The sequence below is a fragment of the Amblyomma americanum genome, chromosome 4, assembly GCF_052857255.1.
Source record: "Amblyomma americanum isolate KBUSLIRL-KWMA chromosome 4, ASM5285725v1, whole genome shotgun sequence".
NCBI lineage: Eukaryota > Metazoa > Arthropoda > Arachnida > Ixodida > Ixodidae > Amblyomma > Amblyomma americanum.
Window position 1 is genome coordinate 193,789,514 of NC_135500.1, and position 15,640 is coordinate 193,805,153.

General features: G+C 46.7%; 1 protein-coding gene across 9 annotated transcripts in view; it reads left to right on the plus strand.

Annotated features, from left to right (window-relative positions):
• LOC144128932 (cGMP-dependent 3',5'-cyclic phosphodiesterase-like) overlaps window positions 1-15,640 on the plus strand; it is a 250,044-nt gene that overhangs the window by 202,656 nt on the left and 31,748 nt on the right. For all 9 annotated transcript variants that reach the window (XM_077662751.1, XM_077662739.1, XM_077662738.1 and 6 more), the window contains one exon: window positions 12,048-12,123. The gene's annotated coding sequence lies outside the window, so the exon portion shown is untranslated. The remainder of the gene's footprint in view (window positions 1-12,047; window positions 12,124-15,640) is intronic.

Genomic DNA, 15,640 nt, shown 5'->3' on the forward strand with positions numbered 1-15,640 from the left:
GGGCGCCTTAGCGTTTAAAGGATAGCAGGCAGAATCGAGAAATGAAATGAAAGGGGTGATGGGAGAGGATAGGGGGAGAGGTGATATACACAAACTATTTACACAATGAGAAATGTGTACAGGTTGCGCGCGTGGTTAGCCTCCACGTTTCTGCCCCGCACGCGGGTCGAAGTGGCTGCGCGTGGCAGCGCTGGTTATTAGGAGCCCCCGCTTTCCTCCTCAGAGGTGTCCTCCGTTCTTGGCTTCAAAACCGCGGCGCTCGGCTTCTGAGCCGTAGTACCGGGGTTCGAACCCGGCGCACGCCGACCGCTTTTATATGGAGGCGAAACGCAAACGGCGCCCGTGTGCTGTGCGATATCAGTGCATGTTAAAGATCCCCAGGGGGTCGAAATTATAACAAGTCTTTCATCTTGGCACCTTTTTCTCCCTTCGTTCATTTTCTCCTTCGTCTCTCCCATCCCGGTGCGGTTAAGGAGTCCACCGAGAAGTGAGGCCGTTACTATGCCCTTAATTTCCTTAAAACCAATATTTCAGTACTGTACATTCCTTTCTTCTTTCACTCCGTCCCTTGTCTCTTCCCTTACGGCGCGGTTCAGGTGTCCAACGATATATGAGACAGATACTGCGCCATTTCTTTTCCCCCAAAACCAATTATTATTATTATTATTATTATTATTATTATTATTATTATTATTATTATTATCATCATCATCTCGCGATCTCGCGGTACCCCGGGACATTTGTGCAATCTTCGTCATGGACATATACCCTTAATATATTGGCTACGTTTTAAATCCCTGCTGGACATAATGATAGTGCAATTTCGCTCCTAGAAGAAAGGATCGCTTTTTATAAACAAGAAATAAAGATGGACGTCGAGAAATTTAATGGTGTGACTTTGAAGTGCCGTCTAGTGCTGCAACATTTCTCCTTTGTTTTACTGAAGGACACTATAGCTTAGTTTTCTTCAATGAGATTATTCTGTGCCAGGAATGGGCCCATTCGATCGCACCAGCAATCATCGTCGTTTTTTCACCGCGCAAGCTATACAGAATGAAACGGATGCACACAACACTCGCTTAGCATTTTGTGACGAATAAGTGGTCATATACGCTACGAACTGTCCTCGTTCATACTGAATGCGTTACATTAAAAGAGCGCAGCACACAACGCAGCACAATGTTTTGTTTTCTATTGTTTCTGTTTGCATTCGCAAGAAACAGCTCTTTGTGTAAAGAGTAAAAAAAAATATTTGAACACAAAACTAAGGCTGCGTTGTGCAGCTAGGGATAGCTGTAAATGCAACCCTGCCGATAGTAGCCAGGTGCTCCAGGAACCATGGGGAGAAGGGGTGAGAATAGAGAGGGGTTAGAGTTGTGTTGCGGTTGAAAAAGAGCTATACGGTGCCAGTAGGTGAGTGTGGGGCAATTGGGACAATAAGCGATGTAAAAATTTGCAGTATTTACGCTTGTTGCGCTGGGCTTGTTCGTTCTAGATGCCCCACTTCGCCACAGCGGGCAAAAAGTGAACACGGAAGGATTGTGGTGCCTTTCTATCAGTCCGTACGTGTTCATTTTCTGTGCGCTGTGGTGAAGTGAGTTTGTGCGCCTGCGCGTTGTGGCAGCGTCCTTAGCGCTAGCACCCTGGATCTTGGAAGCGTTTCGATGGTGTCTTACTAACACGCGTCCCACCAGATGGCGGCAGAGGTTGTGCGATGTACGTGCGGGGTTGATCACATGATCGCTAAACGGATGAACTCGTAGCGCGGCGTTGTACGGAGTCCGATAATTAGCTCTTGCTGTAAAACCGAACAAAGAAAGCCCATGTTGGATTAATAGCGTGTTTAAATTATATAGGTGGGGGAAGCCTTGGGTGAAGCGGAAGTATTCAATCCATGGGTTACGACGGGGAGGGGGGGGGGGGGGGGGCTGTCAAATGAAACCACGTTTATTTTGTTGTATTTCTTATCCCATTAGGCCGTTTCGCTAAAAAGCGCTTTTATATTTTCTGAAGGAAACTTGGCTTACACGCTTACTGCACCCTTGTCAGACGAGCAAAAACTGCGCGTCTTTGAACATCACTTTTATTCGGAAAATGTCGTGTAAGAGGTTTTAGTAACACTCGGCGCAAGGCGTAATCGGCTGCGAGTTACAGCTCGTTGAACTAAATATACTTCGCGTGTTCAAACTTACTTCATATCCTTGTTTCGAGAGCTATAGCTTCAACCACTGATGAGGACGATTTCATTTTGACAGGGTTCTTCGGCTAAACAGCCTTCGTGCCATTAAAGTAACTTGCCATCATCATTGAAAACGAGCATACTGGAGTTCGAAAGCGATTGCGATCAGATCTCTATTGCTTAGACAAGCATTTTTTTTTTGTTTCCCGTGATTCGTCGCGCTTCGCACGAGCAGCATACTCTGTCATTTTTCCTGTCTATATGTTGAACGAGAATCTTGTTTACTTCGACTTTCCACACAACACTCTTTTGTCCTTCGTAAACGTTTTTTTTTTCATTTTGAAGTAGCGTTTTTGTTATGAAATATTGGACATTCTAAGATCTTGACTGCCTTTTGTTGTTGTTGTTGTTGTTGTTGTTGTTGTTGTTGCTGTTGTTGTTGTTGTTGTTGTTGTTGTTAGTGGCTATTAATTATTAAAACAACAATGGAAGGAGAAGATGTTGCTAGCCGCAGCATCTGCCATCGAAGCCTAAAGCACCTGAACTCCGGCTAGCGGGAATACAAGGACAGGGAGAGGACAGAGAGACGGAAAGAAATTGGGGGAGCAACAGTAAGAAATGATAGGAGTATGGGGTAATATGCACTATGTACAAATACGGAATATGGAAATAAATGTTGGATGCTGCGCGCGCATCGTAGGAGTACTTGTCTGCCTGTATGTTTTGCCAATTCTCCTCGTTATATCATTATCCCCTTCTCGAAAAAAAAAAATGTTCCCTGTATTTTATAGAATGCCCAGCGTCAGAGACTAGGTACAATGAGGAGGTGGACATAGACAAGGCATGTCATGTGCAGAACTAGAACCAGTTGCCTGGTATAGAGTGTCAAAATGAATACAGCTGAGAGAATGTAAATGAAATGATGTGACCAGCTGTGAAAATTCGCAGGAATAACGCGGCCGGTACAAAACATGAATAATTGAAGCTGATCGGAAGGCACCGTTGTCCTGCAGTTAATTCAATTCGGATGTTGGTGGTAGTGATTATTACGAATCACCGATTATAACAGCTCAATAGCCTTTGAAAACTATAGCATGTACAGTCTTTGCCAGGCAGCGTGGTTTGCTTCTCAGTCATATATTGAGGCTATTATGCCTGCATAAAGGGAAGTTTATTAACACACCAAAACCAAAAATACAATACAATCAATACCCATCTGCTAAAACAAACAAACAAACCACAATCTAATTGCACAACAGTCAGAAACGAATGGGGGCTAGCTGATACCGTAGCATCGGCATAGGTACATAAAGGGAAGTTCATTAACAGACCAAAACCAAAAATACAATACAATAAAAACCCGTCTGCTAAAACAAACCAAAAAAACGCAATCTAATTGCACAACAGTCAGAAACGAAGGGGGGGGGGGGCGGCTTAGCTAATGCCGTGGGATCGGCATAGCCAGCCGGCCCTCCCGTACTTGAGTTCTAAATCTCTGTATGGTAAGGAGAGCCCTTGTCCTCACCTTCCGAGGTTTTGAAGTTTTTGATCTTTAGGGAAGCCGTCAGGGCCCCACTATTCGAATGAGAAGCACACCGCGCAGCCTGGTTACTTTTGGCAAACGCTGTATGTCGTATCAGACAGCAACGTTATCCCTGGTTGCCCATCAGTTTAGCTTTTCGATAGCTCTCTTAATTTTCTTTTTCTTGCTCGAGTTCATCGCGTCTCGTGCGTAAGCAGACTGCGCAAATGCGGCGGCATTGTCTCGCTCTTGGGCCGCCAACGTTCCTCCTTCGCTGCACCGCCTGCCTCTCCCCTCTTCCCTTTCTCTCGCACTGCAGCTGCACGCTCGTGTGCCCCAGAACAAAAGGCAATATCGATTGGGAAATGCCGTATAAATATGCTTCCGCTGTGGCACACGCTTCACGGACAGTCGGGTGTATAGCTGCAAAGGAGCGACGTCTGCCAAGAAGGCCCAACGCTCTGCCGGTTCAGCAAGATTTGCGCGCGTATTGCGGTGATGCGGTTCAGCTGCGCCCCGCCGCGGTGGCTGAGTGGTTAGGGCGCTCGACTACTGATCCGGAGTTCCCGGGTTCGAACCCGACCGCGGCGGCTGCGTTTTTATGGAGGAAAAACGCTAAGGCGCCCGTGTGCTGTGCGATGTCAGTGCACGTTAAAGATCCCCAGGTGGTCGAAATTATTCCGGAGCCCTCCACTACGGCACATCCTTCTTCCTTTCTTCTTTCACTCCCTCGTTTATCCCTTCCCTTACGGCGCGGTTCAGGTGTCCAACGATATATGAGACAGATACTGCGCCATTTCCTTTCCCCAAAAAACCAATTATATATATATATTCAGCTGCGGGGCGGAAAGCCTGACTCCACTCGCTTCCGGCGTGGCGGCAAGAGCAATGCAACGCTGCTATAGTTAATTGCGGAGTGCTGGTATTGGTTCACACTTGTATCGGGAAGAGCAGCGTTTCCTTTTGCATCATAACAATAATAATAATAATAATTGGTATTTGGGGGGAAAGGAAATGACGCAGTATCTGTCTCATATATCGTTGGACACCTGAACCGCGCCGTAAGGGAAGGGATAGGGAGGGAGTGAAAGAATAAAGGGAGAGAGGTGCATCATAACATGGTGGTAAATTTCCCCCGGAGTAAACGGCCTCAACGTCGTAACATATTATGATTAAAAAACGGCCTGCAGCGAGCGGGAGGCATTTAGGGAAGTGCCCTCCACTATTGGTAGCATGGGGCGGGAGGGGGGGGGGGGGGGGATTTAGTTTTATATTCCCCAGCGCTTCTTAGAAGGCATATGCGCTGGAAAGTTCTCCTAGAAACTTTGACCGTTTCTGAACATGATCCACAAGACGTTGTTCTATCGTTCCTTCATCCGTTCTTCCACTCGGTCCCACGCACGCTGCTTCAAATGTTCCTTCCCCTTTGACCTCAAAACCTGTGTTCTCAGAAAAAGGGCGTAAAACTAATTTTTGTCAATCATACAAGCAGGAACTTGTGCAATTATTCAGGTTCTAGAGCATAGCCCAGAGGCTTTGATATGGCTCCATATTTAGCTAAACCACCGCTAAAGTTGGTGCTCGCTGCACTAGAAACATTAGGCTGTTGGAACCATATACGTATACGGAATGTTTCACCTAAGACTTTACGCAATTTTTTAAAATAAGCTTTTTGAGTTATAAGAGCGTTTTTTTTTTCGCCATAGCATTGTCAGCTGTGTAGCACATCAGAATACAGCTAAGATGTGCTAACTAGCTGGCTTGTTAACTAATATTTTAACTTTTTGCCTATTACTGTTAGGCTCTTTAATTCCCGAGAGGCGTGTAGCCCGCCGTAATTAATATCCATATCAGATTTTAGAATTTCCAAAACGCAGTTTCCCTCGGCCCTTTGGCGCAATAGACTGGTTATTTCGACGAGTTACGTACACTGGAGAGGTTGCTTTGCCTGCAAGCTTCTCGAACGCGCATGTATTTTGGCGCCATGTGCCAAAATTTGTTAGGCCACAGCGCCGAGGGTGACTGCATGCTTGAAATTTTTAAAATTGATATGTATATTATATACGGTGCACTACACGCCTCTCAATAATTGAGGAGCCTAACAGTCATAGTTAAAAAGTTCAGTATTCAGTATGAGTTAACCAGCCTGCTAGTTAGCACATCTTAGCTGTATTGTGATGTGCTATACCGCTGACAATGCTATGCCGAAAAGACGTCTTATAATTCAAAAACCTTATTTTTTAAAATTGTGTAACGTCTTAGGTGGAACACCGTATATATACCTACCTTCCACATGCCAGGCAGCGCGAGAAAAAGAATGCGGTAGTCGGAAACTTCTGGTGACTGTCCCTCCGCCTTATTTCGCAAGTTAGTGTGACAAGCACTCTCAGCTGCTTTTATGCGCAGCTTTTGGCGCAGCAAAGCTTGCTTATGTGTTCATTTTCTGCGCACGATGCATCTGCCGCGAGCGGCTGCGAGAGGTGTCTCGAAACAGAATCCTACCACGGAGAGCAAAAACAATAGAGAGAAAAGAAAGCATCGTCTTTCAAGACTATGGCTGCGTTGATAGGGTAGTCAGAGAAGCCATTGGAGAGGCAATGGCTTAAAAGAAGCCGAACAAATCATGCCGCTGCGCGGAGCACAGGCATATTATCCGACAATTTCCCCAGAAAGAGCCAAAATTCCGCTAATTCATTCCGTTGAGCGAGGGGGGTTTTCGTAACATTTTCGGACAATCGCTGGAGCGGAGCCGTTTGCAAACGTAGAAGATAGCGTTATCTCCTCCGCCAGCTCGCGTGACTGTGTTGCAGCTCGAGCTTATCACTTGTGCGAACGCGACAGGCGAAACACCGTGCGCGCAGGATTGAGTAAGGCGTAGCATGCGGTGAGGTCATCGTGCATCCGGGCGAATCACAAGGTCGTGACGTCATAGTTCGGTTGCTCTTCTAGTCTGAGCTGAGTGAAACGTCGTTACCGTGTCCATACAGACCATGCAATTCACTCGCCATAATAGAGAACTCAGTGGAGATTGCACGATGAAGAGAGACAGAAGGAAAACGTGGCCAGATTAGCTGAAATAGGAAAACGATTGCTACTCTGCGCTGGGGGAAGGGAAAGAGGAAAGCGAAAGAGGGAAGAGACGACGGTAGTCAACAATCAGATCCCTTGGTAGGACGCTACCGAAATAAAACCGCATGTTAGCGAAGCTGAGACGCATAAACGCTGACGCGCAGAAACACCTGCTTTTGGTTTTGGTCGATGGGAAAAGCGCACACTCTCTCAGATACCCTCAGACGCACGCAAGTTATACAAAACGCGCACAGAGAGAGAGAGACGAGATGTCCATTTACGCAAATCAGTGCAGACATTCCTCACGCCTGCACGGTGTTGTTTACCCGCCGCGGTGGCTCAGTGGTTAGCGCGCTCGACTACTGATCCGGAGTTCCCGGGTTCGAACCCGACCGCGGCGGCTGCGTTTTTATGGAGGAAAAACGCTAAGGCGCCCGTGTGCTGTGCGATGTCAGTGCACGTTAAAGATCCCCAGGTGGTCGAAATTATTCCGGAGCCCTCCACTACGGCACCTCTTCTTCCTTTCGTCTTTCACTCCCTCCTTTATCCCTTCCCTTACGGCGCGGTTCAGGTGTCCAACGATATATGAGACAGATACTGCGCCATTTCCTTTCCCCCCCAAAAACCAATTATTATTATTATTATTATTATTATTATTATTATTATTATTATTATTATTATTATTATTATTATTAATGAGACGACAGTGAGGAATGGACGGAAGGCGCTGAACTATTGACGTGCCTCGCACATCGCTGCCTGCAGCTGCATATACGCCGCCATTCGATTAGCCCCCGCTGGCGTCAGCGAGATGTGGGCAAATTCGCGTCCGCAATAGCGCGCATCAATTTTAGGAAACGGGGATCAGCGACCTTATCAGCTCATGCCGCGCTCCGGGCCGTAAATACGGGCCCTTCCTTTCCCCAAATAAAATGAAGCAGCGAACCACGAAAAATAACGCCCCCAAAATCAGTGCCCCCGCGACGCCGTCGCTGACCGCGCGGCTTCAATCACATCTCCGTCGGCTGCACTGCAGTGCAAAGCAGTTGCGACAGGGCCCCCCGCGCGCGCTCCCGTTTTGGCGTGATTGCCTCGTCCGCCCAGCCTGCGCGGAGCGGAGGGGAACCCATATACAGCTACACTTCTGTATGCTAATCCACCCCATATGGCGCACGCGAGAAATCGAGCTCACTCGCTGCCAGTTTAACGCGAAATAAATTTTCCGCGAGTAAACATCGAACATGCTTTTGAGAGAGGGGGAGAGAGAGGGGGGTGGAAGTGAGGAGGAAGACGTCGCCGCCGCTGCTAACTAGGTTATAGCTGGACGTCGTGGCGCCTCTTGCGGGCACAACAACGATTCTTCGTCAACAACACCTGCCGCCGCTGCTGCTGCAGCTCGCGATGACAGGCGGGCGGCAGCAGCTTGCGTGCAGCGCGTGTTCTACACGTACTTTCGCGTCGAGAGGAGGAGAGGAAGAGAGGTGAGGAAGAGACTGAGGGTAGGGCCTCCTTTTTTGCTTTTGCGTGCAGTGCGCGCACTCGACGTCGTTATTGGTCATTGAGCGCGCATACGGGTTACTGTGTAAACGAATGGCGCGTGTTTTGTTTGGCTTCGAGGTAAAAAGAAAGAAAAAAAAGACGCTATCGAAACTATAGGTCAGTGATGTGCGTTTCCCTTCCTCTGCGTATGTTGTTGTTCCGCGAAGCTGTTGAGACGCGTATTGAGAGCGTCGTGTAGCGCGTCCGCCTCTTTGATGAGCGTTTCTGTGGGACTCTCCCTTACTGTATAAATTTGTGATTTTTTGGGGGGGTTGAAGGGGTGGGAGGAGGAGAACGAGTCGTGAACCCACGAACAGTTGCGAAATACAAATGTCTGTTCCTTCGCCCGGTTCCAAGACGCCCTTTGCTTTCATTTTGGCGCGCACACACACACGTAGCTTGGCTAGGCCCGGAAGCCTATTACATGACAACAGACAGCATGCATACATCCGTGACACACGCACAATGCAATCTCTTGGTGAAGTGCTCATTATTCATAACCCTAGAATCAAAGCCGTCGTGTCGCGTGCCCCGCCTGCTTAGCTTACTGAATAAATGATGAGTTCGGCTGAAATGTCTTCCTCTAAATATTCTCTGCTTCGAGAGCTACACCCAAATAGAATAAAGAGTGCAAGGAAATATTGCTAGATTGAATTCCGCATTAAAACTGATAAGCAAGGCATGAAGAGCGATCAGTATACTGCCATAAAGCTAGAAATAATTCAGGAAAGCGGCAGCACAATTTATATATGTGCGAGTGCGAGCAAGGTGGCATTGTGCAGACCAAAAAAAAAATAAACAGTTGATTGTAGGCATTGTCGTCGGTGAGAGTTCCATCTCTTTGGTGGTCAGTGCCTTCCTGCATCGATCAAAAAAGGAGCAATGCCATATTAGGCGAAATAGGTCTGGTTTACATTTTGGATAGCAGTAAGCCTCAAGATGCACAGCAAGCACGGATGAAGACCACTGACAGCAAGGCACGGGACTGTTTTCAATTTACTGCCATTTTTATCATGCGCTTTTTTTTTTGTCGTGGTATAGTTCTCTTTATGCCACAAACAGGCATGTGCTCGGAAGGCAGGTGTACAGTGAAACAAAAAACTTCATATGAGCAGTATGCGCATGCGCCAAAAAATCCTGGAAGTATTGTTCGTGTTTGCAAGTATGTCCTAATACGGAGATTCTATTAAGTTTCCAGCGCGGTCCTTGTTCGTAACTTACTTTTTCAAAGGCCGACGTTCTGCGCGATGACTAAGAGCAATAAAAGAAAGGAAGGAAATGAAGAATGTGAGAGAAAGAAGAAAGCAACGAATAGAAAGAGAGAAAAAGGAAGGAAGGAAAGAAAAAAGGACTTCCTCGGAGCAATTTCCTTCTTCAGATGTCGTTGTAAAGCATGCTGTAGTTCAATAAACGCAAATTTCGACGTCTTCATATGCGCGGCCTTAAAGTGTGGACACTTTCTGCGTTTTCTGCTCGGCTCGCCATCGCTGTCAGCAGTGAAAAGTACTCGCCCACACTTGCGAAGGCATCTGTGCGGTGTTTATAGAGGTGATAGTTCCGCGTTGAGCGGTTGCCGCACGAAAGACATCGTTGCGCAAAGGACGCAATGTGTAAACACTTCCTCGTTTGCGCAGATGGCGTCCGACTCGCCGCGAGCACGGTTATACGTCTCGCATGACCGGCTTGCCTTTTCTGAACTTTTCCCGCCACAAAGTGGCGAGTGATATTCAGTAAAACTTGATGCCCTGTTAGCGCTCCGGGCAGTTGGGAAAGACGTTATGCTCGCGATATCTCTTCGAGGCGGTTGCGCTGAGCGTTCATCGTAGATTTTTTTGGTTCAGGTGTCCAAAGATATATGAGACAGATACTGCGCCATTTCCTTTCCGCAAAAACCAATAAACCAATTATTATTATTATTATTATTATTATTATTATTATTATTATTATTATTATTATTATTATTTATTTTTTCGCAAATGAAAGTGCACGAAAATGGCTAAAATGGTTCGTCTTCTCTTGGGCTTTGTGTTTGGCTGCTTAGACTAAGGTCAAGGAATCAAATCCCGGCCGCGTTTCAATGGGGGCCAATGCAAAAATGCTCGTCTACAGGGCGATGTCAGTGCACGTTGAAGAACCCCATGAAGTCGAAATTAATGCAGAACCCTGCACTACGGCTATGTATATACATTTTATTTCTTTTATGTAAATAATTGTGCACAGTGGCCACTCGCGCGCACTTATTTTCGAACAGAGTCTGAACGTTAGCGCGCGAGCGGCGCGAACTTGATTGCCTTATGCATTTTGTAAATAGTGTACAAAGCTCTCCCCTGTCCTTTCTTGCTATCGCTTCCCCTCTATACTTCTCCTCGCTATCACCTCCATTTCGCTTTCACCTCCTCCGGCCGCAGCTCGGGTCCTTACGATATTAGACAGTAATTTCCACGGCCGGCAACATTCTTTTCCTTCAGCTTTTTTTTTTTAAATAAACCACTACTGCTACTACTACATGCACTACGGCTTCTCTTATATAGCCCGTATTGTGCAGATCACGGATGTCAATTCCAACGCGCCATACCGTCCCGTACCATACCATACCACCTTGGACTTTGGGAAGAATACGATTCGGCCGCCATCACTACATGCGATGCGATGACGCCTCCTTACAGCCAATGAAGCTCACATTGTACACATGCTGCTTTTAAGATTCATTTCTTATTTATTTATTTATTTTTTGAAGTTTTAATTCTGACAATCTGAGATTTTTAATGAGCCCAAAAAAACTCGGACCACCGTTTTTTTTCTTATGAGAAGCATTTCCAGAGTCAACTTTGGCTCTTCTCCGACGTCCGGTGTAGCATCGTTAGAATGCAGTGTTGCCCAGGTGTGCATGAAATAAACAGGGGACGAAGAGAATATAACCTTGGTATAACCTTGGTATAACTTAATATAACACGTGGGCACAAAACCAACAGCAGCGACAACAACATAGGCTACTACCAGAGCTCTCGTTCGAACACAACACAATGTTCCTTACGTATGCTCAGGGGGCGAGAGGGTGAAACTTTGCTCCGTTCACGCAGAGTTTGAATAGAGGGGATCCTCTTTGAAACAGTTGACATTGGTGAGACCAAGGCGAATGTTTGAATTAAGAAAGTTCGAAATATTGTCCATTCGACAGTTTCGTTTACTGGCGGAGCTTCCGGAGGCGCCGTAAAATGTTAATAACTTGTAACGCTTTTTGGACATGCTAAAAACGCCTATTATCACGCTCCGTAACCGCAGAAATTAATTGGAACGTGACCGGGAGGAGAATAAGAGAAGAAAAAGAACGCAGTACTGCGACCAGAACAACAACAACAACAACAACAACAACAACAACAACAACAACAACAACAACAACAACAACAACAACAACAACAACAACAACAACAACAACAACAACAACAACAACAACAACAACAACAACAACAAAGTCCACGAGGAGAGAACCCAGTTATGAGACTTTGTTCGGAGTATTGCCTTGTTTTCTGTATCTACCCGCAGAGAGTACCATTACGGCCTATTGACATCTTGAGCGTCAAATGTCATGTTCTAAGTTTGTGATATGTCATGTCCCAAGTTGTCGTTCATTGCACAAGTTGTGACGGGGACAGCATGATAGATGTTCATCCGCACGCGCAAGATGCATCGTGTTAATTGTTGTTTGTTTTCTTTCTCTTTGCTTCCTTTCTGTTACAGAAGGAGCGTTGGGTAAACACTCCCCTCGATCTCTGTCTCAGAGGGTCATGCTCTTCGTGCGTTTTGGCCTTCTATGGTAAGTTACACGCTTTGAACTTTTGCTTCTACTGTGCAGCCTTTTTTTTTTAATCTTTCGTGCAAAAACGCAACAGACATGGAGGCCCGTGAGGAAATTGTTATTTCTGCATTTCAGTCACGGTAAAGAGTGTATACAATCGACTCCTCCTGCTTTAGATCACTGCCATTCGCTAGCTGGTGAAGTCAGAAGATGCGTGCCCCTTTAAGTCAGCTTTGCTACAAAAATCGCAGTTCATAGGAGCATGCGTCTTGCCTTTCGAATAAATCCTACCAATCTTCACCGACAATCTTCCTATACGCCGTTTCATACATCAGGTGCAACGCAGTCAAAGCTATAAGCTCTCCTTTTTGCGCTGCCTACGTCCGCGATCAAAAAAGTAGTGCGTTCTTTGTGATGAGCACATACAGTATGTATGCTTTGTCTGCAGGCTTACTGCATGGTACATTTGCCATGAGCTTGATTAAATGTGCTCTGACTGCTGACGATACGATGTCGCATTCTCGGGCCGTAGACCACTCGGCCACAAAACAAGCGCGGAGTAACACGTCTCCTTTTATTTTTTCATGCGGATTACTTCCGCACGTACCATTCGCAGCGTTGCGCTCGCTGTATGAAACTTAGTTATAGCGTGAGCCAACAAAAAATAAATGTGCAAAGTGAAAAGAGAACAAAGCTGACGCACAGGAAAGCCTTCCTTTAGGGCAGCGCAACAACTGAAACGTTGTATATATATCTTCAGTCCTTGAGTCAGCAGTTCACAGTCCAGCGGCTTCGAGTAACTACGTGAAGCTGATTCGTGAGACCTTGACTCGCGTCCCCAGACGAAGGCACACACAGCCAACGCAGAAGCCTCCCAAAACGAATCATTGTAGTACGTGGCTACATGCAACTGCTACCCGATGGCGCTTTTTCGTGGTAGCTCCTGCTGTGTTGGCAGAACCCTTGGGAATAATAGCCTTAGCAGTAAAAAAACGCGGAAGCGCTGCAAGCTGAACGGGCAGGCACGGGTTTCCGCGTAATTCAAGCGCTTCTGTGTTGCTTCTTCCAACCCCCTTTATGTTAGCTCTCCTCGTGGGCTTTTCATGGGCCTCAGGAATTACCGCCAAGTCTACCGAAGGAAGTCTGCACTAAAAGCAGACTCAGCATGTATATGCGCGTATACAGGCTAAGTCTGTGAGCTGTATAGCAAGCATTAAGCGAGGTGCACTCTTTGCCGAAGTTGTACAGGCCACCGGGTGTGCTGCACTACCACTCTTAGTGAGGTTACTGCAGCCCCTTCAGCCCTCTGTTCCTCTTATGAAGTCTCCTGAGCTCCTCTGGAAGGCCTAGATTGACGGCAGTCACTTTCACCCTCGAAATATCTGGAACGCTGGCGATATAAAGAAAGCCACGTTGCACGACTCGGGAGCAAATTCGGTGGCCTGTATATTTTTGACAAAGCCTGTACGCTTTTGAGGGCGAATTCAGCGCTCTCACTAAACGAACAGAACAAACATGCAATAAGAAACGCTTATTTCGGGTGGCGCAGGAACAGTGTAGTCATTAGTTGTCGCTCTGCTTGTTTGCTCTGCTCGCTTTTGAAGTCTCTGAGCCGACTTTGCATCTTCCGGAGGCAAGGAGTGCCGACGAACTCAACAAGAAATGAACTTCCTGCTCGATGTGCTTTCAGCAGTGACATGTCTTTCTCTTGTACGTACTGTCAGCTTCAAACGAAACGCAAACGATACGAATGCAATGGCAATAGCAAGGCTTAAAGGTGTTAGTTTGTGGACACTGATTATTATTAGCGCGACTGATTTTCACTTGTGTGGTCCGAATACTGCTTCGTCGAAGTGTTAACGAACTCCTCGTGAATTCCTGCTTCGGCTACTATTATTTTTGTATTCTTTTTGTGTTACAGTTAACCTGTTTGCATTTCCTTTGATGCCGACAGTACTCCGCTACACGCGCAGCAACCACAACCTAACCTCTTGATAGAAGACAGTGGAGTGCGTATTAGTGACCAATGATAGCAAAAAAAAAAGAACAATGAGCAAGGGCTACTGCTGGTGCCATTTTTTTGTGCCCTGAAACGAAACCGTTTAAGAAAAAGTAACCCGTTAAGATTTTTCATCTGGTTGGCATCATTGCTCCTATAGTGCCGTTTGCTATAGATTTCATAAGTTACATGCTGATCGGCAACTGTGTCAGTATATATGTACACTTTCAAAGATATTTACTATATATAAGTAGCACAAAACATAGCTGCAGTGGCGATGGCGCTCGGCTACTGAGCATGAGTGATTGGAATTAATATGGAGCCCTCTACTACTTAGTACCTCATAATCACCCCCCCCCCCCCTCACACTTAGATATGGAAAGCGAGACTTCATTAGTCATAATTGATCATTTGTTAATGAGTGGGCGCAATTAAAGAGTCAGTGACATCGAGCATTTTTTTCCTCCCAATCGGATACGCAAAATGCGCAAAAAACAAGCATGTCATCGCAGTGAAATTTTTATTTTTTGATTTCGCTTTTCTTGATCCAATATCATATTACGCCTATGGAATGTGGTATGCTTAGTTTGCAGATACTTTCAAACTCGTTCTCGTCGTAGGGGTCGGGAAAATAACGAACCAATAGTCGAATGTGCATCCATCTCAGACGATTGACCGTTAGTTGATGTGTAAACCTACGGTTGCGGTCAGTATTAGGCGCAACGCGCCAGCGGCAGCCGGAGCGTGTCGTTCGCGCTTCAGTAAAACGATGCACAGCGGTGTATAGCACTGAGCTTCGAGGCAACCGTCAAAGTGTCGTCGACGTGTTTTCACAGACCTGCTGCCTCGCAGTTGTCTTATTTCCTGACGGCCGTACTGCCGAAACAATGCCGAGTGAGGTAAACAAGCACAACACCATCATCCCTAACGTAGCGTACACCATCTATACCAGTTTTTAAAACTAAGCGGTAACTACTGGTGCTCCCGCCGCGGTGGCTCAGTGGTTAGGGTGCTCGACTGCTGATCCGGAGTTCCCGGGTTCGAACCCGACCGCGGCGGCTGCGTTTTTATGGAGGCATAACGCTAAGGCGCCCGTGTGCTGTGCGATGTCAGTGCACGTTAAAGATCCCCAGGTGGTCGAAATTATTCCGGAGCCCTCCACTACGGCACCTCTTCTTCTTTTATTCTTTCACTACCTCCTTTATCCCTTCCCTTACGGCACAGTTGAGGTGTCCAACGATATATGAGACAGATACTGCGCCATTTCCTTTCCCACAAAAACCAACCAACCAACTCCCGCCGAATTTTATTCCGCGTGCCCTCGCTTTCGTTCTCGGCTTTTCTTTTGTTCCTGCTCGTCGTTTAAAGAATGGCGCAGCGTCGGTTACGAACATGATGGAGCACTGCAATGTTGCAACCCTTGTTTCGGGGGGCTTTCCGTTTCGGCGCACCCTGGCAGAGAGAGTATATTGAGCAGCGCATCATCGTCAACGCGCTTTGTAACAAAGCGATCCTGGACTCCCCGCTGTATTGGCG